The sequence below is a fragment of the Cetorhinus maximus genome, chromosome 3 (genome assembly GCF_964194155.1).
Source record: "Cetorhinus maximus chromosome 3, sCetMax3.hap1.1, whole genome shotgun sequence".
Lineage (NCBI taxonomy): Eukaryota > Metazoa > Chordata > Chondrichthyes > Lamniformes > Cetorhinidae > Cetorhinus > Cetorhinus maximus.
The window spans coordinates 150,198,919-150,225,411 of record NC_135881.1 but is presented as its reverse complement, the minus strand read 5'-3'; positions in this window follow the sequence as shown (position 1 = coordinate 150,225,411).

Below are 26,493 nucleotides of genomic sequence, written 5' to 3'. Positions count from 1 at the left end.
GTAGCATTCTCTTCACTGGTTCAAAGTCTAAAGCTCATTAAATGAAGATGTTACATTGCGTTTCTTCAGGTTGTGAGACAGATCTGAATCCTGTTGATATAAATGATTTTACAAAAAATAATAGTGAGTGCATATTGAATTATTTAGTTCTTTAAAAAGGCATCATAATGAAACCAACTTCTAGTGTAGAATAGTTAAATTGTACAGAGGCTATGTGGTGAAGAGATCTTAGAATATTTCCTACAGTACAGGAATGAGCTAACCTATTTCTTCATTCTTAAATTGTAGGAGCTGTTGGCAAGGTTGGCATCCCTAATTGCCCTCAAAAGGGGGTTGAACTTCTTGAACTGCTGCAGCCCACATGGTGAAGGTGCTCCCACATGCTATTAGGTCAGGAGTCCCAAGCTCATGATCCTGTGACAATGAAGGAACAGTGATATATGTCGAAATTGGGATGATTTGACTTTGAGAGGAACTGTGCACCTGCACATCTTTCTCAAAGGTGGAGGTGGCGGGTTTGAGAATTACTGCTGAAGATGTCTTGGCCAATTGCCAACTTAAGAGTTTCACCCTGCCAGCACTGGTATGAACCCAGTTGTGGGCAGGGGCTCGACATGCGGGGAGCACGACAAGCAAAGCCGTGCAGGGTTGTTCGCGGGCTCCGGAGCGGAGGGGTCTTTCATTCAAAGGCAGTCAGTGCCTGATTAAGGAACCTGGCATCAGGAAGGGACAGCCCCTTTTACCCTTGCTGCTGACTCCTCCCCCGCAACCTCCATCCCGCGACATCTTTCCTGCCATCACTAATCTGTGGCCTGGAATCCACCATTGATCCTAGGTGGGTGTGGTACCTGCAGCAGCCACTACCTCCCAGGCAGTGCTGCTGCTCAATAGAGCTGCCAGCCTCTGATTAGCAGGCAGCTCTTGGCAGGTGGGACTTACACCCTCATGGTCCTTGATCCCAGGGTTAATTGCCTGACTAATCCCTAATTTGGCTGTCCTTCCTTAAAGGAGCAATGTGGGGCTAATGTTGGCTCTCCAGCTGGCAGACGAGACATCCATTGCCTCCATTAAACACTGCCCAATGTATCTGATGTTATCTCTTCTCAATTGTGATGTAACATCCATAAAATAGAATTATGTTTCACAGAGATGCTCTCATTGTGTGATATATATTACACAATTCATTGGGAAGCCCATGTATGTATTTGGAAATACTTTAAATTTTTGAGCCATACAGGCTAAGAACCAAGTTCAATCTCTGGTATGTGCTGAGTTAGCTGATCTTAGCCAGAGCTATGATAAAGGAAATACAACTGCCATTAGTGCCTGGATTATGGAAGCAAATATTGGATCAGACCACACTCCTGGTTGTGATCAAAGGACCCCCTCCCGAAAGGTCCCAAACATGGGCATTGGTTAAGGGCAGTTTTGAGGTATAAAGCTAGTCAGTAATCACTGTCTGGATTCATTTATGAAGAGCCATCACTTAGCCACTGTCCTAGGATAACCAGCATCTGTTTGAAAGAGCAGGAAGGAATCAACACTTTTTGAGGTACAGAAAAGAAAACGGATAGAATAAAGAACAGAGAATTTTTTTTTAAAGTTTCCGTAATGTGGTTGTTAGATTTATAAAAGAAAAACTTCCATTTATATAGCACCTTCCATGACCTCAGGATGTTCCAAAGCACTTTACAGCCAATTAAGAACTTTTGAAGTGAAGTTATTGTTGTAATGTAGGAAATAAAGAGGAGAAAAAGCTAACATGTGAGCCAATTTCTGTTTTTTTACAGCTTTTTAGATTAAGTCAGCATATCTGCAATAATAACTGATGTATGATGCTTTGCTTTATCAACACATGCAATAAAACTGACTTTAGTACAGCTGACTTCACATGATGTAACACTGAGATCAGGTCCGAGAGCTGTAATATTTACATTAGTTAAAAACAAGTTGGAGTCCATTCACAACATACCTGTGTTGCAGACTCTTGCATAAACAGTATTTGCATAGTGACCATGGAGTTGAAGGATACAAGTTTGTTCTCCTGATGCCTGGCCCACTGATTTCCTGAAACTAGGCATTTGTTCTAGCACTAAGTGGAAGGTCCTTGGTTGATCCTCGGGCTGTCCTGAGCTCATTATTCTCACCCAGAGCTGCAATAAAGCTACAGTAATATAATTGGACTTTGTGAGAGAGACAAAAATTTGTGAGGTATTCTGATGATGATCAACGAGGTTTGATGCCCCATCTGTGGTTAAAAATTAGCTAATCTAAGTTAAGGCATCATGTGGAGTCCTGTAATTAATCTCAACACACTTAGGGTGATCAAAACTAGGTAGGTTTTCCACAACTAACAGTGACTCTACTGGAAGTGAGCATTAGGTTACAATTAGAGTTGGTTGAGGACAGCATTGAACTTGGCTGTAGTACATGCCAAAATGGAATAACCCGTCACACTTGAGGTTAGGCTGCCAGGACCCAAAAGTACCCAAAGCACCATGCAGACTTAAGCACATAATTTAGGTTGGCTCTTCAGTGCAGTGCAGAGGAAATGTTAGAGGTGCCATCATTTGGTGAGACATTAAACTGAGCCATTGTTTGCCCCACCAGGTGGATGTTAAATTTCCCATGGCACCATTCGAAAAAGAAACAGGCAAGTTTCCTCGTTCTCCCATCCAAAATGTATCACTAAACCAATACCATCAAAAATAGATTGTTTGGCCATTCATTTTATTGCTGTTTGTGGGGCCTTGCTGTGCGCAAATTGTCTGCTGCATTTGTTTACATTACAATAGTCACTGCACTTCAAAATTAACACATTGGCTGTGAAGCATTTGTAATATCATGAGAAGTGTTTTATAAATGCAAGCCTTTTCTTCCTTGCTTATAGGGAAGACTAAGAAAGAAATGTTATTGGCAATGACTATATTTTCTCATTAAAATAGAAAGTTCATGGTGATTAGATTTTAGACATTGCATATTCTACCTGAAACTCTGAGCAGTAGATATTGAATTTGGTTAAACATTTTCTTTAGTTCTAACAATCACACCTTAAGTACAAAACTTAAGCTACACATGCATTAAAATATGAAAACCTAATGGTAGTTTTTGCCACATAATACAATATTCATATATTATAGTTTAATTAAAATTTTAAAATGTGACAATTTGTAAATTAGTATAGTTGACCTAATTTGACCTTTGTTGTAGCATAAATGTTGATTCAGATTAGTAGAATGCTTATATTTCATTCTTTGTGACTTAAACTCATTAGCAGGTGTTGTGTAATCAAGACTAAGCAAATGTTTGCATCTGGGCAGAAATTCAGGATTTCCCCAAACAGTGTAAAGCATTTCACTATATTGCTGTACTATTTTCTGTTCTTCTCTCTGCTACATTTCCTTGTGACTTTATCTTGGTTCATTCAATCACGCAGTGCACATTATGATCACTGACAAGAGGACCTGGCACTTGCATTCCCCAAGACAATCTTTTCCAAACAAAACATCCAAGTGCTGTTGCTCTAATGATAACATCTTCTGATCTCATTATTGATTAGGCACTCTCAGTGCTTTTTGTTTCCTGAAAGTTTGATATGGGACAGCAGAGGTGACAACGGATAGGCATTTGGGCCTGGAAATTAAATGGCCGCCTATTAGATCATCAGCAAGTAAGGTGAGCCTGAAGTGTTTGGCAGCACTGTTTGAAGCAGGCATGCCTTAATCTCTCCCCTTATCTTGAAACTGGTTTGAACCCTCCCAGGCAATTTTCTATTCAAGGCATTGATTTTTATCACTTAATGTGCCTCTCTGAAGGATTACATTTTTTAAAGGATAAAGCAGCCTCTCTTTGAAGCAGTACAGGCCTCACTTGAATCGTGAAAATGAAATGTAAATTGCAGAAAAGGTGTGAATTGCAATCGCTTTTTGATTTTATGTGCAAATTATTTTTAATTGGCTTTAACTTTTAAAGAGGAAAAGGAATAATTGATGACTTATTCCTTACATTAAAAATGGACTGAGAATGTTTTCATTTGAGTTTTACAAGGCTAACTTAATTTAAAAGAATATTTCTGCCTAACCCTATGATAATAATTGCTTAAAATTTAAGGCAGAGCAACAAAGTTAAGCTATAAGGTACAATAAATAAATATCTTTTTGTATCATAAAGAGCCAAACAAAATCCACAGGATGGCAGTGTAGATGCCCGTGTAACAAGTAAACTTTGTGGAATGCTGGTGTTTGACCAATACTCACAATTTCACTTGACCACAGCAAACATATATCTGGCAGACTTCATGAATAGCACATTCCTGGCAGGCACATGTATACAAATACAGACAAAAGCTGAAAATGAGTGAAAAGAAAAAACATTGTTTTTTTTATCATTTTAGTCATTTGTATGCTTTTTTTTGCACAGAAGAATAAATACCAGTAATATCTTGCATGTATTGTACTGTACCAGTTAAAGACTTAAGCAAACATTAGAAAGGAAAGGGAGGAAAGCCAGTGCAGGATATTGATGCTTTGATGTCCAATGCAAGTTCAAGCTCTCATTTGATCTCAACCATCCTATTATACAAAGGTTAGACACCTGCTGACAAAAAGGTGGGGGGTGAGGGATTGGGAGGGGCAAATGTTAGTGGGGGGATGGTGAAAAATCTCCAGACTCCTAAAATTAGTTTTCTGGGGCAGAGAGGTTGTTCAGCAATAATTTTAACTTAGTACACTATTAAAAACTCAGTTACACCTCATTCAACAAGGTGCAACATTGTCAATGGTTGTTGTGGTGAGAATAACGCATAAAACGTTGAAACTTGTGTCCAATTACTGATTTTCATGCTGTATGCATCTGCAAAGGCTGCAAAAGAGAATCCTGTAGAGAATCCTGACAGCAACTTCCGCATGTTTCACATTTAACTTCAAAAATGAGGGCACCAAAAGTTTCCAGCAGCTTCATGGAGTAATGACAAGCAATAACAATTTTGCCATCAATACAACTGCAAAACCTCTGACTCTCTGGAGAATGGCATTATGCTGTTATCAGCTTTATGTAGGTCCCAATGCTATACACCATAAGTTTTTTCATATCTCCAGATAATTATTACATTTCTTGCATTTTGGTAATGTACAGCTAATGGCTGGTGTCTCAAAAATAATTATTTCATTCGTCATGTCAATGGACACGCTGTTATTAGTCTATCATTTGGTCTCCTTTGCTTTACACTACTACCTGATCGAAAGTATGGTCAGGTGGCTTTTTATTATAACTTTGCCCATTCACTTTGACGGAAAGTGTCCTGGGAGGAATGTGTCGGGGCTTCCCCTTCATTTTTCCCTCTTTTATTTTGAGTAGATGCCAGCCTAACACTTTACGTGCTGTTACATTTACCATCCTAAATATTAGCTTATTCATCAGTTTTGTTTGTTTTTCTATAAGACCGACTTTTAACCAGTATTCTGATAATTCAGTGGTAACATTGCAATTTATATGTATGGATATACACCATGGCCAGAATTTTTACCTCGTTGGGCAGGCGCGCGCCCGACCCAAATGAGCTTAAAATGACACGCGATGATGTTGGGCGAGTGTCCCGACATCATTGCGCATTCACGTGATATTTTGGTCGGCGGGCGTGCGCAGGCATCGGCAGCATGCCCCCTGACAATTAAAAGGCCTATTAAGGCCATTACAGTTATAATTGAATTAAATTTTTCACTGCCCGTCCAACCTTATGGTTGAAAGGCAGGCGTAAAGGCCAAGCACCCTTTGCATTTTTTAGGAAACGTAATCCATGGGTGGGCTGAGGATTCCAGTAGCAAATAAAAATAAAATAAAAATTTTAACATTTCATTAATAACATGTCTCAGCTCATGTGACGGAGCTCACTTGAGGAACATGTTTTGTAACATTTTAAAAATCTCTGTTTTTAATTTTTCATATCATCTCCCTGAGGCAGCTCTGTGCCTCAGGGAGTTTTCCCAATGCGCACCCCCACGCATGCACGAACTTGTGCTCTCGCCCTCCTCCTACCCCCACATAGGCAGCAGCGAGCACTGAAGCACGCGTTTCATGCTGGGCAGGCCTCAATTGGCCCGCCAGCGTGAAATCACAGTTCGGCCCTGATCACGGGCAGCAGTGGCTTCCCGACCACTCCTGCCTGCCCCTGCCCGCCGAGCCCGCTCGACGAGGGCAAAATTTTGCCCTATGTTACAATATATGCTAAAGGGAGAAGATATTGATTACTGCGGTGGTCTGTGCATTGCTGGGTGAGGGACCAGAGTGTAATGTATCCAGGTTTACGGACAATACAAAGTTAGGGGAAAAGTAAACTGTAACAATACAAGGAGGTTACAAAGTAATATAGACCAGTTAAGTGCATGGGCAAGAATGTGGCAGATGGAAAATAATGTGGAGAAATGTGAAGTTATCCACTTGTGTGGAAAAGAAACAAAAAAGCACAATAACTTTTAAAAGGTGAGAGACCTGGAAATGTTTGCATTCAGAGGGACCTAAGTTTTCTGGTACATGAATCATGGAAGTTAATACGCCGGGACAGCTAGCAATCAAGAAAGCAAACGGTCTGTTAGTCTTTATTCTAAAAGTGACTGAAGAATAAAAGTTAAAAAGTCTTACTATGGTTATATAGGGTCCTGGTGAAACCACACCTTGAATACTACCCGCAGTTTTGGTTTCCTTACCTAAGGAAGGATATACTTTCCTTAGATGGAGCACAACAAAGGTTCGCTAGACTGATTCCTGGGATGAGGGGATTGTTCTATGTGGTGAGATTGAGCAAAACAGGCCTATATTCCCCAGAATTTAGAAGAATAGGAGGTGATTTCCTTGAATAAATAAAATCCTTAATGTGCTTGATAGGGTGAATGTTTCCCCTGGCTTGTGAATCCAGAACTACTGGCCACAGTTTCATAATAAGGGGGGTCATCCATTTCAGACTGAGATGAGAAGAAATTTCTTCATTCAAAGCGTTGTGAATCTTTGGAATTCTCTACCCCAGAGAGCTGTGGATGCTCAGTCTTTGTTTGTTTGCTGAGCAATAATGAAATAAAAGTACACCGCATGATGCAGACTGTTGAGATCTTACTAAATAGTCATTGCAGGTACCAGAATATGCATTCCCAGCTGTCAATCAATGCAGCGCCCCACTAGCTACAGACAATTCATCAGTATTTAAATATATGTTAATTAGACTGAGCTCTGATTAGAGATTTTTGAATATACATGAACTTAATTTATTAACTCACAGCAGGTCAGTCTGATAAGAAAAGAACAAAACATGTTTCATTTTTTTTTACTTCAGTAACTTGCCCAAACTAAAATGAATTGGCAGAGCTTGTTTCGACCATTGAGTTTTTTTCAAATTGTTCAGCAGCAGATAATTATAATAGGCACCTTGGTTGCATGTTGCGATGAGAGTATATCAGAAAGAATAATTTTTCTGGAAATTCAAATATAGATTTCAAGTGTGCTATACACAGAGAGCAGAATGTAATGCCTTCGTCCATGATGTGTTTGGTGGCGGGGAGGACATTATATCAGGTGGGAGGGTGGTGGGTGGTGGGTGGGGACCTTGTCACCTTCCCCACTCCACCGTGATTAAATTTGTGGAGGAAAGGCCTGTGGACAGCGTTGGTTCTTCCAATTTCCCATATGGTCAGTCTATCCCTGATTCTCGGAGAGTAAAAATGTAAACAAGGAAATTGGAATAAGTATTAAAGATTAAGCAGATTAGATGAATCATGTCCTCCTGGGGGCAAATATTAATAATTGCCCAACAAGAAGGCTAAGGTTTTATTGAAAAGCTACCTTATTATTTGTCGATTAATAATTGTCAGCACAAGTAAATCATGACCATAGCTACACACTATTAACTATCAAGCAAATATTCTCACAATTTAATAACAAATTATATTTTATTTACTAAATAAATTCTAATTTAACTTATATTTGTTTCTCATTTGGATTTAATAAAAACTGTTTACATGGCTAACACTTTCCAGCTAAAACTGATTGGTCCTGTTATTGTATGTTATAGCAAATGATTAAGGTTTTTCTATCAGTGATAGTCATGATATGTTTTCGTGTTGTTACAAGGCTACATAATATAGAGATGCCACAACTGTAGATTTTCTTGGTTGGTATAGATTTGCTGTCACTTGGTAGGCCTCTCTGACATGACAGAAGTTGTTTTGGGCTCAGCAGGAACATGAGGCTTGAGGGGGTTAAGTGTTGCTTACCTCCTGGCTTGCCAAAGTCTCCTCTGCATGCACACAGAGACAAGGTACTGCTACAGCCATCAGAGTACTGATGACATGATGGATTACTCTTGTCACTGTCAGTACAGTCAGAATTGGACTGCTGCTGATATGTGGGCCTGTTGCTTTGCTCAGAATGAATTCAGGCTTTTTATCTTAAAGAGACAGGCGCCATTCTTTTGTTAGTCTGCCCTGATTATACTTTAAAAAGTGTTACCAGATTATCAGATTTCCACGTCTTGTTTGACATAGCATGACTTCCTAACAAACCCCACACTTATTTAGTGCAAATGGACAATTGTATAATTTGGTCAACAAATCTGAAAAAGAATACTTGAAATGATTTTATAATGAGTTCTCTTAAATTAGGATTGCAAAGAGCTCTTTGATGTTCAATGATTGAAAACGGCACATAAATTAGGAGGCTAATTGAATTCAGATCACCAATCTGCACTGAATGCAAGTATTGGGAGAATAGTACCAGAATATATTCTCCCACCACTTCAGTTATCTACGAGGTACAATATTATAATAATCCTACACGAAACCAAGGTTAAAAAGGTCCCAAGTGGTGCATGGAAATGTTAAATTTGGAAACTATATATGTTAAGAAAGAATCAAGCATTCTGTCAACACTTGCCTAATATTAGAATTTAACTGACATTCAGGAAACTAGTGAATAAAGCAAGCATATGTCACTGGGCAGACTGATGTGAGATCAATCACCAGGATCTGGCTTTGCTCATCTTCCAATGCACTCCACTGTTAAACATCTAGAACCCATATTTGAAGGAAAATACTTCCTTCATATGAAAGGGGGTAGCAAGAAAACGGCAGTCCAAATGCTTCCACTATGACAACACAAGCTAGACTGCCTGCTCCTGCCAAACCCACACCCAAAAATATGGCCTGCAAAATGCACGACTATTCAGATGTACTTTCAATGTAACTTCTGCAGGGGTGTGCTGAATTCAGATGGTTAAGTAGGCAAGTATCTGATTGGACCGATATGCAATCTTATGGGATCAAGTTATAGTGATCCCAGTCTTTGGAAACAGCAGTGGGGTCTGGAAAATACCTGTATTCATGCTGAGTTGTGCTACTCTGCCAAATTTCAGAATCTTTTGTTCGGTGAGCAGGGGCGGGGCCCGCTCGCAGACGCATAAAATGATACAGGATGACATCGGGTGTGCGTCCCAACGTCACTCCACGTCATTTAGATTTCCAGGTCGCCGGGCGCGCAGATGACTCAGCTGCGTGTCCTCTGACCTGTCAACGGCCTATTAAGGTCATTAAAAAACTAATTGACATCATTAATGGACCTGCCCATCCAACCTTAATGTTGGCGGGCAGGCTGGGAACCCTGGCGGGCATTAGAAAAAGCATGAAACCTCATCCACGGGCGGGATGAGGTTTCATGGGTGATTTAAAAATCGCGGAATATTTCAAAATAAAAGTTACGGACATGCCCCAACTCATGTGACACTGTCACATGAGGGGACAAGGAAGCAAACTTTTTTCTCACCTTTATTTAAAGTTTCAAGTCTGAGCCAGTCTCCCTGAGGCAGCACTTTATGCACTCCCAGCTCAGGGAATCCCCCCCCCGACCCCGGCCTGCACAGGTAGCGCACAGCGCTTTCGGGCGGACATCACGCTGGGCGGGCCTTAATTGGCCCACCCATGTAAAATGGCTGCATGCCCTCAATCGGCGGCGCCGATCAGGAACCACCCCCGTCCGCGCCCGCTCCCGCACATCCCTCCTGACAGGGGGAAAATGTTGCCCCATGTCCCACATTCTCACCTTCACCTTTTTATCTCATTTTATCACTTTAAAAAAGTGTTCTTACTTGCTCCAATTTCCCACCCAGAATCTAAAAACTGAAACAAAGTAATACTCGGCGGTAGACTTTCTCTTTTAGGTGCAATCAGATACAAATTATGCCCAATATTACACAAGTTTCGAGAATTGTTTTATTGCTCTCAAGTTGCTGCTTAAACTCATCCGCACATCACTGAATATAAAATCTGGCATGAACCAGTGCAATTGAGCCATGTTTTAGAATGTAATTTTTTAAGAAGTTTTTGATTTTAAACATGTTTCTTGACCTAATTAAGGACGAAATTTTTAGCTCGGCAGGCGGGCACGTGCCTGACCCGCTCGAGCGTAAAATGAGGCATGTTGACATTGGGTGAGCGTCCTGACGTCAACGCGCAGTCGCACGATATTTCGTTCGGCGGGTGCACGCCGGAGTTGGCAGTGCGCCTGCCAACAATTAAAAGGCCTGTTAAGGCCATTAAAGGAGCAATTGAGCAGAATTTTTCACTGACCGTCCAACCTTACGGTTGGCGGGCCGGCAAATAGGCCAAGCGACCTTTGCACCTTTTAGGAAACCTCATCCTGCCTCAGGATGAGGTTTCCTAAAGCAAATAAAAATAAAATAAAAAATTTAATCGATAACATGTCTCTGCTCATGTGACAGAGTGGACATGTTTTGTAACATTTTAATTTCTTTCTTTTTTTTTTAACTCTTCATCTTCCTGAGGCAGCTCTGTGCCTCAAGAAGATTTTTAAGTGCTCACTCGAGCGCATGCACAAAGTTCACACTTGCCCTCCCCCCTGTCATCCTCGCCTGCACAGGCAGCGCTAAGCGCAGCCGCTCACATTTCAGGCTGGGCGGGCCTTATTTGGCCCGCCAGCATGAAATCGCCTTCTGGCCTCGATCACAGGTGGCAGTCGGTTTACTTAATGCCCATGCCCGCCCCCGCCTGCCCCCACTGAGCCTGCCCGACAAGGGTGAAATTCTGCCCTAAGAGTACTAATTTAGCGCAGCTTGATTAATACAGCTGAAATTAGTTCAACTCACATAATAAAAAAAAGCATTTTGAATCACTGAGTCAATCTTCCACTTGTAACCTGATTTTAAATAGCTCGTGCTGTGCCTCGGTGACATCATCCAAGAACGTACCATTAGTTTTCACATGTACATTGATGACAGCTCGGCCCCACCACCAACTCTATCGACCCCTCCACTGTCTCTAAACTATCAGACTGCTTGTCTGATATCCAGCACAGGTTGAGCAGAAATTTCATATGAGTAAATATTATTGGGAAGACTGAAGCCATTGTCATTAGTCCCTGCCAGAAATTCAATTCCATCACCACTGACTCCATTCCTCCCTGGCAACTGTCTGAGGCTGAATCAATGTGTTCATAGCCTCAATGCCAGGCACTCGAAATGAGTTTCCGACCACATATCTATGCCATCACTCAGAACGGCTACTTCGCTGTGCCATTGCCCAACTTCATCCCTGCCTCAGCTTTTCTGCTGCTGGAACTGTCATCCATTACCTCTAGACTTGACTATTCCATTACACTCCTGGCTGGCCTCCCAACATCCACACTCCATGAATTTAACATCATCTAAAACTCTTGCTATCTGTATCCCAATTGCTGCAAAGTCCATTCACCCATCACTCCTATACTCACTGATCTATGTTGGCTACCAATTGAGCAGTGCCTCGATTTTAACATTCTTGCCTTTGTTCCAACATCATTTCATGGCCTCACTCCTCCCTTTTGCTGTAGCCTCCTCTAGCCCCACAATCCTCTGGAAAATCTGCATTCCTCGAATTCTGGCCTCCCATGCTTCCCCAGTTTCAATTGCTATACCATTGGCAGCCTTGCATTGAGCAGCCGAGGCCTTAAGCTCATAAACCCCCTCTCTAAATTTCTTTGCTTCTCTACTCTCTAACCCCCTATAAGATATTTTAAAACGTGCTTCTTTGGCCAAATTTTTGGTCATCGTCCCAATATCTCCTTATGTGCCTTAGACTGGGAAATTCCCTCCCCCGTTGGCGTTGGGTGTCATGGCAGGAGTGAGCGGACAATACTGACGAGAAGGCCAAAAATCGGTTTGACCAGTTTGCGATCGTCCACTCCACCTGTCAATGGCGGGCCACATTTCCCGCTGTCCAACATTGGGAACCTAATTTCAACGCATTTGCACCTCATCATCTTGCCTGCTCACCGGAATCATCCCCCCGCATTGAATTTATGTCCCATATTGGCATGATTTCAGATCGAAGTGATTCACAGCAGTATTAAAAAGCATGCACCTGGCAAGCTGAGCTTCGAGAGGAACTTGGAGGTGAGTGCACACTAACGTTGTGTAGCGCTCGCAGGAGTCGCTCATTTAACTTCAAGGAAGAGATGCTGCCCATTCAGGTGAGGGCACAGGCAAGTCACTTTTTCCTGGCAGGCTGACAGTGTGGTGCCAGGGCAAGGGCTACGCTGCGGTTGGGTCGAGGTGGAGGGGGGTGCAGGGAAGCACTTTCTGATGCTAGTGCACAAGTACGTGCGGGGTGGTGGGGGGAGGGAAGCAGCCTCACATTAGGGAAGCCTTGTATACAGTGAGCATCCTTCTGCAGCTGAGACAGTTCAGCTGCAGCTACATTGACATGCCTAGAATCAGGCCTTGAGCTCATCTTAACTTATCTCACTCAAGCAACGCAGAGCCATGAAAGTGTCACGAAATGCTCCTGACCTTTGCACCCTCGTGCACAGACTGCAAATTAATAAGCATTTTAGGGGGCTGCAGAACAGCTGGATGACTGAGAACGTTGTACAGTCTCCTTGCTAAAGCTGGCCATGGAGCAGTCACTGATGGAAGCGCTCACAGCCCCCTTGCAATGTCATCATCCCGGTTTGGAACAGTCTCCCCCATGGTTCAAGCTAACAGTGCAGCCTTGCAGAGTGGGTTAGGAGAATGTCTGCACCTGAGCTGAGAGCACAGCCTGCAGCCCAGTGGGCGAAGCTGCTGCCAATCGGTCAGGTGGAGTGGGGCAGAGGTGGGTGGGGTTTTGGGCAGCTATGCAGCGCACTTTTCTCTGGCCATCCAAGTGGTCGCCAGCACTCACCAGAATGTGTAAAGGGGCCTTGAGACTGAGCCAGAACTGCACACATAACCATGAGAGGTCCCTAGGAAACTAATGCTAACCCACATGTCTCTCTCTTTCAACCTGCAACAGCAGTACATTAGAAGCATGGAGCCTGGTGAACTAGTGGTATGCTTCATGGCTTACAGAGAGCAGATGCAAAGGAGAAGAGAGCAAGGGAGGTGCCTGGCTGGGCCGAGGGAGGAGCAGCGCCCTCAGGAAGAAGGGACGACTCGGGCTCCTGTGCACGGTGCTGAAGAGCCACAGTGAGCCTTCACTGGTTGGCACTTAGCTAGACCCAGGGTCTATAGACGGCGCTTGTCATTTCTCATATGACTGAGAACCAGTGTCGCCGAAGACTGCGCATATCCAGGGAACTGGTCAGTCACACATGTCACCTGCTGCAGGATTTGGCACCACGGGAACTTGGAGGGCATCCACTGCCCGTGGCCGTGAAAGTGTCCGTGGTGCTCAATTTTAATGCCAGTGGCTCCTCCCAGGACTCCATAGGTGACCTCTGTGGGATCTCACAAGCCGCCACCCACAAATGCATCCAGAAGGTCACAACACCATGTTCGTGAAGGCACACAGCTTTGTGCACTTTGCCGGGGATCAGGCAAGCCAGGATACAAGAGTGCTGGGATTTGCCCAGATCTCAGGTTTCCACAGGTGCAGGGTGCCATGACTGCACTCACACTCCGATCTCCGTGGCAACAAGCAGTCAACTACATCAACCACAAGGGCTCCCACTCGCTGAATGTTCAGCTGGTCTGTGACCACCACAAACGCATCCTGCAGGTTTGCACATGATTCCCAGGGAATGTCAACGACTCCTATATTTTCAGTCAGTCTCAGATCCCTGACATCTTCCAGGCCCCGTAGAGGCTGCAGAGTTGGCGCCTCGGGGACAAGCGCTACCCACAGAGGACATGGCTGATGACACCCGTGTGGCAGCCTCAGACTGCAGCAGAGAGAAGGTAAAACGAGGCTCATGCTGCAACTCATGCTTGGTGGAGCAAACCATTGGGATGTTGAAAATGAACTTCCAGTGTCTGGACTGGTCTGGTGGGGTCCTGCAACACAGTCCACAGAGGGTGTCACACATTACCATCACCTGGTGCGCCCTTTACAACCCGGCGCTGCAACGTGAGGAGGAGCTCGCTGAGGAGGAGATGTAGGAGCTGCATGTCCCCTCCAATGAGGAGGATGTCGATGAGGATGAGGGTGAGGAGGTCCTTGAAGGTGAAGATGACGGCAATGAGGCCGTCGCACTGGCCAGATGAGGCAGGCACACTCAGGTGACTTTCATAGCTGCTAGATTTGTGGAGGATGATGACGACATGCAGTAAGGAGACTCCATACATCCTCATGTTGTATCTGTGAATGTTTGACTCTAGTTTGGCTGTTGGCAGCTGACATACCCTCTGTGATAGGGCTCCTGTCATGGAGACGCAGCGGAAGCCCATAGTCCCTACATTCCAGGAAGATGATGATGACATGCAGCAGGGACATTCCATAGATCCTCACATAGCTATGGAAATGTCTGACTCCTGTCTGGCTGATGACAACTCACTTGTGCTCTGTGAACAGGATCATATCACAGAGATGCAGCGGGAAAACTTTAACTTCTCCTGATCCTATGGCATCCTTCGTGAGCTGAACCCTTCAAGACCCCACTGTCACCAGATACAGATGCTGATGAGATGTGGAGCCAGCCACACCTCAAGGATGCCGAGAGCGCACAGAGAGAATGACGGAACTTTGTGCCCTGGCCTGTGACATTCTGGCAGCGATGATAAGCCCCATCGAGGTGCAGGCACGACTGATGTGTCCAGTCACTGTGAAGACGCGCCATCAATGTGCTGGGAAGGTTGCACAAAGCACAGGGAGGAGGCCCTGGACTGAGACACCTGCCTTTGTCTTGTGTAGGAACCAAGCTTTCAATTCAGACTGACAGGAACACTGCTCATCATAAGAAGGAGCCATCGACAGGGTGACATTGTTGGGAGTTTAGTTACAATAGCGAATGTTATGTACAAGTGATTAATGCCCTTGTCCACACGGTAAAACTACAGTTTCTTAACCTTCCTAACCCTGCCGCTATATCTTGGTGCTCCCCCAACATCCACAGTGGAGGTGGAGGCAGCCTGCTGACTGCTGCACCCTGCCTGTGATGACCTTGACAGGTGTCCTCTGGACGGCCAAGACCTGGAGGGTCCCGGCCTACTTTTGGGGTCAAGCTGTGTGACAGTGGCACCCTCCTTGGTTTGTGGAGCTGGAGCTGCTGGAGTCACAGGAAGAGGGGATTCGGATGAGCCGGACACTCCCGGAGTTACCTGGATAGATGCCCCCAGGGTGTGCACCTGCTGATCCTCCTCCCTATGGGTGTCCTTGAGGTGAAGGGGAAGCTGGAGTGAGATTGAACTGCCTCAAATGCCTTTCGCGTTGACACCGTTGGAGGCCAACTATGGCATCAGTGATGGAGTTCAGCAGTGCAGCCGTGCAGGAGTGACGTCCTGGACCGAAGTCTCCATGGCGGCCGCCATCCTACCAGTGTTGACCTCGATGTGTTGGTATGCCAGTGCTATCACCTCAGCCTGAAGGCAGACAGACTCCTCCGTTGAGCCTTGCAATCTGAGGAGAGTAGCGGACATCCCTTCCTGATGTTCCCGAGCTTGCCTTTGTAGCTCCAGCAACTGAAATCTGACTGAGTCCAGGGGCTCCTCATCTGACTATGACTCAGCAGATTTCTGGCCTCCAACAGTCCTCCGAGAGCTGGAAACCTGGGAAGTCCCTGCTGCGTGCCTGCTGTGGGATGTGCTCACTAGATTGTGACTCTGAAGCAACTCTCAAGCTAGGTCCCACCAAGGCGCATGTCTCTGCGCTGGTGGAGGGTGTGGGTGAGCGTTGTGATGGGTCTTCAGTGAGGGTCTGACCAGATTCTTCTTCCAAGGCATCTTCAGGGCTTGTGTCAAGGACTTGGGTCATTGACCCCCTTCTCCTGCTTCCCAGATGTACCTGCGAAAGCAAGGAGAGATAATTAGTGTATGGCAGGGGACTGCAGAACATGGGACTGACTCACAGCATGGTTGTCTGACCTTGATATCAGGCATTCCTCCACCAGTCTATGACCTTTCCCTTTTGTTGTGTGCCAGCTTGTCTTGCATAAATACAGATGGAGAGAGTGTAAGCAGGATGTCTGCCAAGCCAGATGATAAGGATGCCTGGCATGTGTGGGTGGTGAGTGGTGCCATGAACGGGATGAGGACATGATCCGCAGGGCAGATGAAGGTGTGTGTGAGAGAGTGAATGGTGATGTCCCTTGAACGAACAATGAGTAAGATCCCTGTGAATGTGTGATAGGATTGTGAGTGTGTGAGGTGAGAGTGATGAGAAGTGTGACTTACCCTGGTGGAACGGAGGAGATCATTCACCCTTTTTCAACACTGGGTGGCTGTCCTCTTGCAGGGCGTTGGCGCTGACCACCACTTCCACTGCCTCCCATGCTGGATTTGTCACCTTGGTTGCTGGTGCTCGGCCAGAGCGGGGGTAGTGAACTTTGCAATGTGGCCTCCACTGCATCCAGTAGGCAATCGAGGGAGGCATTGCTAAATTTGGAGGCAGCATGTTTCCTCCCTTTGGTAGCCATGACTTTCCAGCAGCTTCTGATGCTTTAGAGAGAGCTAGCTCTGTGCAGGGGGGCCCTTTAAATAAGGTGCCCAGATTACTGAAGGCCAGAAGTGACAGTGGGGTGGGAGAATCACAGGCCGCCCCACCAGCGACTCAGCGTGTTTCCCATGAATGCTTTATTAATGGGACAATACAGTGTGAAAAGCCGCCATTGTGGCTGGCGGGCAAAACGTCTTTTTTCTCACCTGTTACTGCACATAGTGCAAATCTGGGATGATTCTGCCTTATTGTCAAATTTAGTTTGACAAAGCTGTCGTGAAGCATCTTGAGACAGTTATGACTTCAAAGGCGCTGTGTAAACCAAGTTGTTGTTGTTGCTAAAAATAGCTTTAAAAGTCAATACAAAACCGTTTGCTAATAGTATTGTTATACACCAGTCAAATTCCTAAATAATGAAACAAAATTATATTCAAAAGCTTTTAAAATGTTAGTTTCCTTGCAACCAATAAAAACAGCTTAATTTTGAGAGTCTCCTGAAATGCCTTCAAATAGGCACAGCATTGTGATTAATTTTATTGGGGTTGTGCCTGGTGAATTTTGTTGGTGGGGCCAGTTTAAAACCAATGGTTTTAAACAAATGCAAAAGATTGTGGAAACTGGATTTACACTGAAAGTAACTTTTGCTTGAAATTCCGTAAAACGTGTGCTTTGATTTAGCTTATTTTGTGCTGAAAAAGACAAAATGCAACTGAATAGAGCAAATTATTCTTGTATTTGATATATTTTGAAAACAGTAAACTATAAAGAAAACCACATTGCCTTCAGCCACTGGTAATAAGTGTCAAGTTTGTTTATACATAGATTATTTTTTAATTTGGTTGCACAAAGTAATTACATTTACCCAACACTTAAAACATTGGTTCAATAGCAATTTAAAGAATTTTAATCAAGCTAAAGAACAATTCTTCGGCAAGCTCTCTGGGTTTTTTTTCTCAATTTACTCATTTTGGTTTATGGTGTAGCCTTGAGTTGCAAATATCTCTAACATGCCTAATTAGCTGCATGTTCAGCTCTTTGGTGTTTTTGTCATTCATACTGCCAGCTTAACAGTGTTAACTAAAAAGGAATCTTCTTGGTGATTTACGAAACTTGCCTTTGCAAAAGATGGATGCTGGGCTGTCTAAAAATAATGGGTGACTAAGTTATCCAGTTTGGAAAAATAAATCTACAAGATATGAAATATTTCAAAGGGTCTTGGAGGGAATGGTTGCCGTGGGGAGGATTATATGGAGCCTGCAAGAGTGGGAAACATGGCATGTGGGTTGACTGAATTAGGTGCGAACTGGCATTTCAATTTCCCGATGATGGGTTGAGATGCCGAGATTAAGTCAGCAGCGTGTTTGTGCAGGTTCCCATTTGTAATTCATTTGCTTGCCATAAATACTCATACACATAAAACATTTTTTCGTTACATCCTATCTTCAAGACAGAGTGAGCGGTGCACCGCGCATGAGAACCTCATGGCCTCTGTTCACATTTGTTTAAAGATGGCGTGCAATAGTTGGCTTTGTGCAGTTGTATCTAAGGTCAGTAGTTTTCCTTATTGAACTCCACAGCACAAGGGAGGGAGTAGGAGAATGGTAGCTTGCATGGAGGCTCGGGACCGGCAAGGATGAGTTAGTGGTGGGCGGCGGGTGTGGAGTGGGATCAGGGCATGGAGGAGTGGAAAAGGGATTCAAAGGAGGACAGAAAATGGGATCGGTACATGGAAGAGTGAAATGGAAAGGGTCTGGCGTCCTGGGCATGGCTGGATGATGGGAATAGTCAGTCAAGGTAAGAAAATGAGGGGCTTAAAAGACAGTATCAGTACTGTCCATGTTTTGGTCTATATCAGGGTGTTGGCTGACAGAGTCCTTACAGGGTCTTGAGTTTACCCACAAGATTTCAATTATTGCCTCTGGGAGTTAATTCGGACAATGTCCTTTACAATGCACAGAGGGGAGGGCCAGCTGAGCCTGCAAGTTCAGCCTTGTCCCACAGAGTGGCGAGTACAACACTGGAAACTAACAGGTCAATTTAATAAAGAGTGAACACTTTCTTTCTCAGTAAAGAAATGTCCCTAACTCCCCTGTAACCACAATGCATGCAAACAGTGAAGAATGTGTAATATTTATAAGTGAAATTTAAATTTGAAAAATACCCTTGCCACTTCTCTGCTCTCAATAAGTCTTTTGTTAATGGCAATGGATTGGGGAGGAATGTTGTGGCCATTTTGAAGAGACTACTACTTGTCTAGGAGCCTCTTTTATAATCCACTCATATCTGCTGCATTGTCAGCTGAGAGTAGGTTTCATCACTAAGAAATCTGCTTTGCTGTGTGATCACACGTGTCTCCCATTCACATTGCCAGTACTTTAAGTTTTAATTGTAATTGCGTGGGATACAGCAAAAAGCTGGCACCGATACTCTATTCCACCTTTGGGAAAGGCATGCCACAGTTAATCTACTTCCAAACATAGGGCGGAATCTTAAGACCCAATTGTGTCTGCAACAACAACACGGTATATTTATACAGCGCCTTTAAAACAATGAAACATCCCAGGATGCTTCACTGGAGCATTATTAAACAAAACATGACACCGAACCACATAAGGAAATTTTTTAAAAATTCATGTATGGGATGTGGGCATTGCTGGATAGGCAAGAATTTATTGCCCATCCCTAATTGTCCTTGAGAAGGTGATGGTGAGCTGCCTTCTTGAATCGCTGCAGTCCCTGTGGTGTAGGTACACCCAAAGTGCTGTTAGGAAGGGAGTTCCAGGCTTTTGACCCAATGACAGTGAAGGAAAGGTGATATATTTCCAAGTCAGAAAGATGACTGACATGGAGCAGAACTTCCAGCTGGTGGTGTTCCCATGCGTCTGCTGCCCTTGTCCTTCTAGATGGTAGTGGTCATGGGTTTGGAAAGTGCAGTCTAAGGAGCCTTGGTGAGTTTCTGCAGTGCATCTTGTAGATGGTACACACTGCTGCCACTGATCGTTGGTGTTGGAGGGAGTGAATGTTTGAGGAAGGGGCATCAATCAAGCGGGCTGCTTTGCCCTGGATGCTGTCAAGCTTCTTGAGTGTTGTTGGAGCTGCACTCATCCAGGCAAGTGGAGTGTATTCCATCACACTCCTGACTTGTGCATTGTAGATGGTGGACAGGCTTTGGGGAGTCAGGAGGTGAGTTAATCACTGCAGGCTTCCTAACCTTTGTCCTGCTCTTGTAGCCACAGCATTTATATGGCTAGTCCAGTTCAGTTTCTGGTCAATGGTAACCCTCAGGATGTTGATAGTGGGGGATTCAGCGATGGCAATGCCATTGAACATCAAGGTGTGATGGTTAGATTCTCTCTTGTTGGAGATGGCCATTGCCTGGCACCTGTGTGGTGTGAATGTTACTTGTCACTTGTCAGCCCAAGCCTGGATATTGTCCAGGTCTTGCTGCATTTAGACATGGACTACTTCATTATGTGAGGAGTTGTGAATGGTGCTGAACATTGTGCAATCATCAGCGAATATCCCCACTTCTGATTTACGATGGAAAGAAGGTAATTGATGAGGCAGCTGAAGATGGTTGGGCCTAGGACACGACCCTGAGGAACTCCTGCAGTAATGTCCTGGAGCTGAGATGACTGACCTCCAACAACCACAAACATCTTCCTCTGTGTTAGGTATGACTCCAACCATCAGATGATTTTCCTCCTGATTCCCATTGGCTCCAGTTTAGGGCACCTTGATGCCACACTCGGTCAAATGCTGCCTTGGTGTCAAGGGCAGTCACTCTCACCTCATCTTTGGAGCTTAGCTTTTTGTCCATGTTTGAACCAAGGCTGTAATGAGGTTAGAAGCTGATTGACCCTGGCAGAACCCAAACTGAGCATCAGTGAGCAGACTATTGTTAAGGAAGTGCCATTTTTTCGCACTGTTAACGACTCCTTCCATTACTTTAGTGATAATGGTGAGTAGACTGATGGGGTGGTGATTGACCAGGTTGGATTTTTCCTGCTTTTTGTGTGCAGAACATACCTTGGCAATTTTCCACATTACTGGGTAGATGCCAATGTCATAGCTGTACTGAAACAGCTAGGCTATGGGCGCAGCATGCTCTGGAGCACATGGCTTCAGTACAATTGCCGGAATATTGTCAGGGCCCATAGCCTTTGCAGTATCCAGTGCCTTCAGCCATTTATTGATATCATATGAAGTGAATCGAATTGGCTGAAGACTAGCATCTGTGATGCTGGGGACCTCTGGAGAAGGCAGGGATGGGTCTTCTACTCAGCACTTTCGGCTGAAGATTGTTGCAAATGCTTCAGCCTTATCTTTTGCACTGATGTGCTGGGCTCCTCCATTCTGAGGATGGGGATACTTGTGGAGCCTCCTCCTCCAGTGAGTTGTTTAATTGTCCACCACCATTCACGACTGGATGTGGCAGGACTACAGAGCTTTGATCTGATCCGTTGGTGACGGAAACACTTAGCTCTGTCTATCACTTGCTGCTTATGCTGTTTGGCACGCAAGTAGTCCAATGTTACATCTTCATCGTGTTGACGCCTCAATTTTAGGTATGCTTGGTGCTGCTCCTGGCTTGCCCTCCTGCACTCTTCATTGAGCCAGGGTTGATCCCCTGGCTTGATGGTAATGGTAGAGCAGGGGATATGCTGGGCCATGAGGTTACAGATTGTGTTCGAGTACAATTCTGCTGCTGCTGATGGCCCACAGCGCCTCATGGTTGCCCAGCCTTAAGTTCATAGATCTGTTCAAAATCTATCCCGTTTAGCATGGTGGTAGTGCCACACAACACGATGGAGGGTATCCTCAATGTGAAGGCGGTACTTCGTCATCACAATGACTTTGCGGTGGTCACTCCTACCGATACTGTCATGGACAGATGCATCTGCGGCAGGCAGGTTGGTGAGGATAAGGTCAAGTATGTTTTTCCCTCTTGTTGGTTCCCTCACCACCTGCTACAGACCCAGTCTAGCAGCTATGTCCTTGAGGAGTTGGCCAGCTCGGTCAGTAGTGTTGCTGCTGAACTATTCTTGGTGATAAACATTGAAGTCCCCCACCCAGAGAACATTCTGCTCCCTTGCCAACCTCAGTGATTCCTCCAAGCGGTGTTCAACATGGAGGTACTGATCAGCTGAGGGGGTAAGTACATGATAATTTGCAGGAGGTTTCCTTGTGCATGTTTAACCTGATGCTATGAGACTTCATGGGGTCCAAAGTCAATATTGAGCACTCCCAGGGCAACTCCCTCCCGACTGTATGGTATTGTGCCGCCACCTCTATCGGGCCTGTCCTGCCAGTGGGACAGGACATACCCAGGGATGATGGTGGTGGTGCTGGGACATTCTCTGTAAGATATGATTCCGTGAGGATGACTATGTCAGGCTGTTGCTTGATTAGTCTGTGAGACAGCTCTCCCAATTTCGGCACCACATCCCAGATGTTAGTAAGGAGGACTTTGCAGGGTCGACTGGGCTGGGTTTACCTTTGTTGTTTCCGGTGCCTAGGTTGGCTGACCTTTAAGTGGTTTGATACAACTGAGTGGCTTTTAAGAGTCAACCACATTACTGTGGATCTGGAGTCACATGTAGGCCGGGCCAAGTGAGGGCGGCAGTTTTCCTTCCCTAAAGGACACTAGTTTTTACAACAATCGACAATGACTGCATGGTCATCATTAGACTTTTAATTCCACGTTTTTATTAAATTCAAATTTCACCATCTGCCATGGTGGGTTTCGAATCCCGGTTTCCAGAGTATTACTCTGGGACTCTTGGTCAGGTGAGGTAGGTTTTAAGGAGTGTCTTAAAGGAGGAAAGTGAGGTGGAGTGGTGGAGAGTATTAGAGAGGGTATTCCAGAGCTTAGAACCCAGTCAACTGAAGGCATGTTCACCAATGGTGGAGCAATTAAAATCAAGGATACTGAAGAAGCCAGAATTGCACAAGTGCAGATATTTGGGAGGTTTATGGGGTGGAGGAGATTACAGGGGTAGGGAGGGGCAAGGCCATGGTGGAACTTGAAAACAAGGATGAGAATTTTAAAATCAGGACGTTGATTAACTGGGAGCTAATGTGGATCAGAGAACATATGGGTAATAGGGGAATGGGACTTGGGAGCGAGTTAAGATACAGACAACAGAGTTTTGGATGATCTTAAGTGTACAGAGGGCAGAATGTGGAATAGTGTCATGGGATCTGTTACATCAACAGATGGGGCCTCATTTTAATGTCTCACCCAAAAGTACTGCACTGGAGTGTCAGCTGACAACTGGTTTAGTTGTTCCCTGCCAGAACTGGCTGGAGCATATAAAGCACTATTGAGCTCTGCTCCCGTCACGCTATTCCTGGATCATTCTTTCCTCTGCCTCCTCCAACCTCACCCCCAATAATAAGCACACAGAGCTCATGGACTTCTTTGTCACTATGATTGAGACCATCCAATCAACTACCCTTGCCACTTCCATCCCTTTCCTTAGCCCATCACGCCCAACTTCCTCTCAAGTTACCCGCTGCCCTAGTCTCGAACACACATCTTTTTGGCATTTTCTTCCTATCTCCCCTCATGCACACTCCAAGCTCATTTTGCCCATAAGACCCATCTCCTGCTCCCTTGGGCCTATTCCCACTAAGCACTAAGCCCAACTTCTTTCTTAGCCCTCATGTTAGCAACAAAAACAGAAAATGCTGGAAAAACTCAAGAGTTCTGAAGAAAGGTCATACGGACTCGAAGCGTTAACTCTGTTTCTCTCTCCACAGATGTTGCCAGACCTGCTGAGTTTTTCCAGCATTTTCTGTTTTTGTTTCAGGTTTCCAGCATCCGCAGTATTTTGCTTTTACCCCAGGTTAGTATGTTAGTTGATATTGTTAATAGTTCTCGATCGTCAGGTACGGTCTTTTTCTCCTTCAAAACTGCCATCATCTTCCCTCCCCTCAAAAAAAAACAAAGTTTGACCCCACTGTCCTTGCAAACTACTGCCCCAACTCCAACTTCCCTTTCCTCTCCAAAGTCATTGAATGTGTTGTTGTCTCCCAAATATGAGCCCATTTTTACCAGAACTCCATGTCTGAATCTCTCCAATCCACCCCTGCCACAGTACTGCAATGACCCTTATCAAAGTCACAAGAGACATCTTTTGTGACTGTGACAAAGGTAAACTATCCTATTTGTCCTTCTCCAGCTGTCTGCAGCCTTTGACATGGTTGGCCACACCATCCTCCTCCAAAGCCACCGTTGTCCAGCTGAGACTGGTCTCACCTGGTTCTACTCTGATAGATCACAGGATGAGGGGTGAACAGGATTTGGGTCAAGTAAGCAGATTTTTTTGGATAACCTGTAGTTTATGAAGAGAAAAATGTGGGAGAACAGCCATGAGTGTGTTAGAATAGTCAAATCAGGGGGTAACAAAGGTATGGGTAAGGGCTTCAGCAGCTGATGAGCTGAGGCAGGGTGGAGTCATGCAATGTTACAGAGACGGAAGTAGCTGATCTTAGTGATGGTGTGCGTATATGATTGCAAGCTCATCTCAGGGCCAAATATGAGACCAAGTTTGCAAGAATTGTGGTTCTGCCTCAAATATTTGCCAGGGAGAGAGATGGTGTCAATAGTTAGAGAACAGAGTTTGTAGTAGGGACCAAAGACATTGGCTTCTGTCTTCACAATGTTTAATTGAAATAAATTATTGCTCATTCAGTATTGGATGCCAGACAAACAGTTTGATAATTTAGTGACAGTGCAGAAGTTTCTAATCATAGCCAGAGAATCACTTGCAATAGCTTTTCTTCCTACTCCTGCACCTTTATCCCTCAAGTATCTAACCTTGGCCCCCTCCTGTTTCTCATCTACATGCTGCCCCTCAGTGACATCATCTGGAAACATAGCGTTAGTTTTCACATGTACACTGACAACACCCATCTCTACTTCATCACACCTCTCTTGACTCCTGCGCTGCACCAGTATCATATATATATGTCTTATATATGTTCAACATAACCTTCTTGCTCTTGTCTCCCTTTGCCAATGCAATTCCATTTACAGTATACTTATGGTGCACAATTTTTGACCCATATGGAATTTTGTCAAGGGTGTATTAATCTTAACGGGCAGAAAATCCTGCAGGAGTGACCAACATTCACATCAAATTTTCAATATGTGCTCTTCGCTGACAAAGCTCTACGTCAGGGCATAAATTCGTAAACCTAGTTTTAAATTTAATATTGTTCAATTTCGTTGACTTTTCTGTGCCTAATTATGTAGCAAGTTTAAATTCTTCTGTAAATCTTTTGCTGCATTCCTTTTTTTCCCTGTCCTCCACATTTTTGAGTTGGCAGCAGATTCAGCTTACATTCAGTTCTGACATTAAGATTATTAAGGTAGACAAGGAACAACAGGAGACCAAGCACAAATGCTGCAGAAAGCCACTCAAAACTCGACCCAGTTCTAACATTACATTAAGCACCCTTCTTTCTTTTGACATTTTCCTAATCCAATTTTTGATTAACTTTGAGAATTCTCAAGGAAAGAATAAGAGAATAGAGGGACAAAAAAAATGCGGGAAAAGAATGCCAAGGTAGAGCAGAATGAAAGTTTTACATTCTGCTTCAATTACTTTATCCAGTGAGTCGCTGAACTATAATGAACGAGAAAGACTTGTATTCAATCTCTGCTCTTTCCCAGGTTATTTAATCTCAGCTGTACTGAAGATATTAAGTCCACTATAATTGGCCTCAGTGCCTTGAGAAAGGCATCAGCTTTGTTACTGTAATAAGTGTTTGTTTTAACATTGCAGAACTTCAGGTGAAAATTGAAGGAATGCCAATTAAGGCAAGTTGTCATTTCTCTGACCATATTGACAGTGCATGGGCCAAATTTAATATTAGGTCATCTTAAACTTAAGAGCATAAGAAATAGGAGCAGGACTAGGCCATTTGGCACCTCCAGCCTGCTCCACTAGTCAATAAGATCATGGCTGACCTGATGTGGCCATAAGTCCACTTTTCTGCATGTCCCCTTAATCCTTGACTCCCTTGTCAATTAAAATTCGGTCTCACTCAGCCTTGAATATTTTCAATTACTCAGCCTCTACAGCTTGATGGGGGAGAAAATTCCTCCTCATCTTCATCTTAAGTGAGAGACTCCTTATTTTGAAACTGCCCCCTGTTTCTAGATTCCCGATGAGGGGAAACATCCTCTCAGCTTCTATGTCAAGCAACCTCAGGATCTTATATATTTCAGTAAGATCACCTCTCTTCTGAATTCCAATGAGTACAGGCCTTACCCTGCTCAAATTTAAAATAGAAATTAACTTATCAAAACAAGGGTAGAATCAAATCATTTTAAAAATCAACAGATATTCAATAAATAAATTAATTCAATATGGAATACACTGCAATTAGGCTGTGAGACCTTTTCGGATTTATTTGTAAATTAAATTACAAAAGTAAGTCAATAATGTGAAGTGGTGTTCCATTCTGAATAATAATTGCACTCCTGTATGTGCTTTTAAGTTATCTGAGGTGCAAATTTCAAAGCTCCATCATGTAGTATAAGAGAACAGGTAAGCCTGCAGGACTTGCCAGTGGGACTGGTCTAACCACCTGCCCAAGC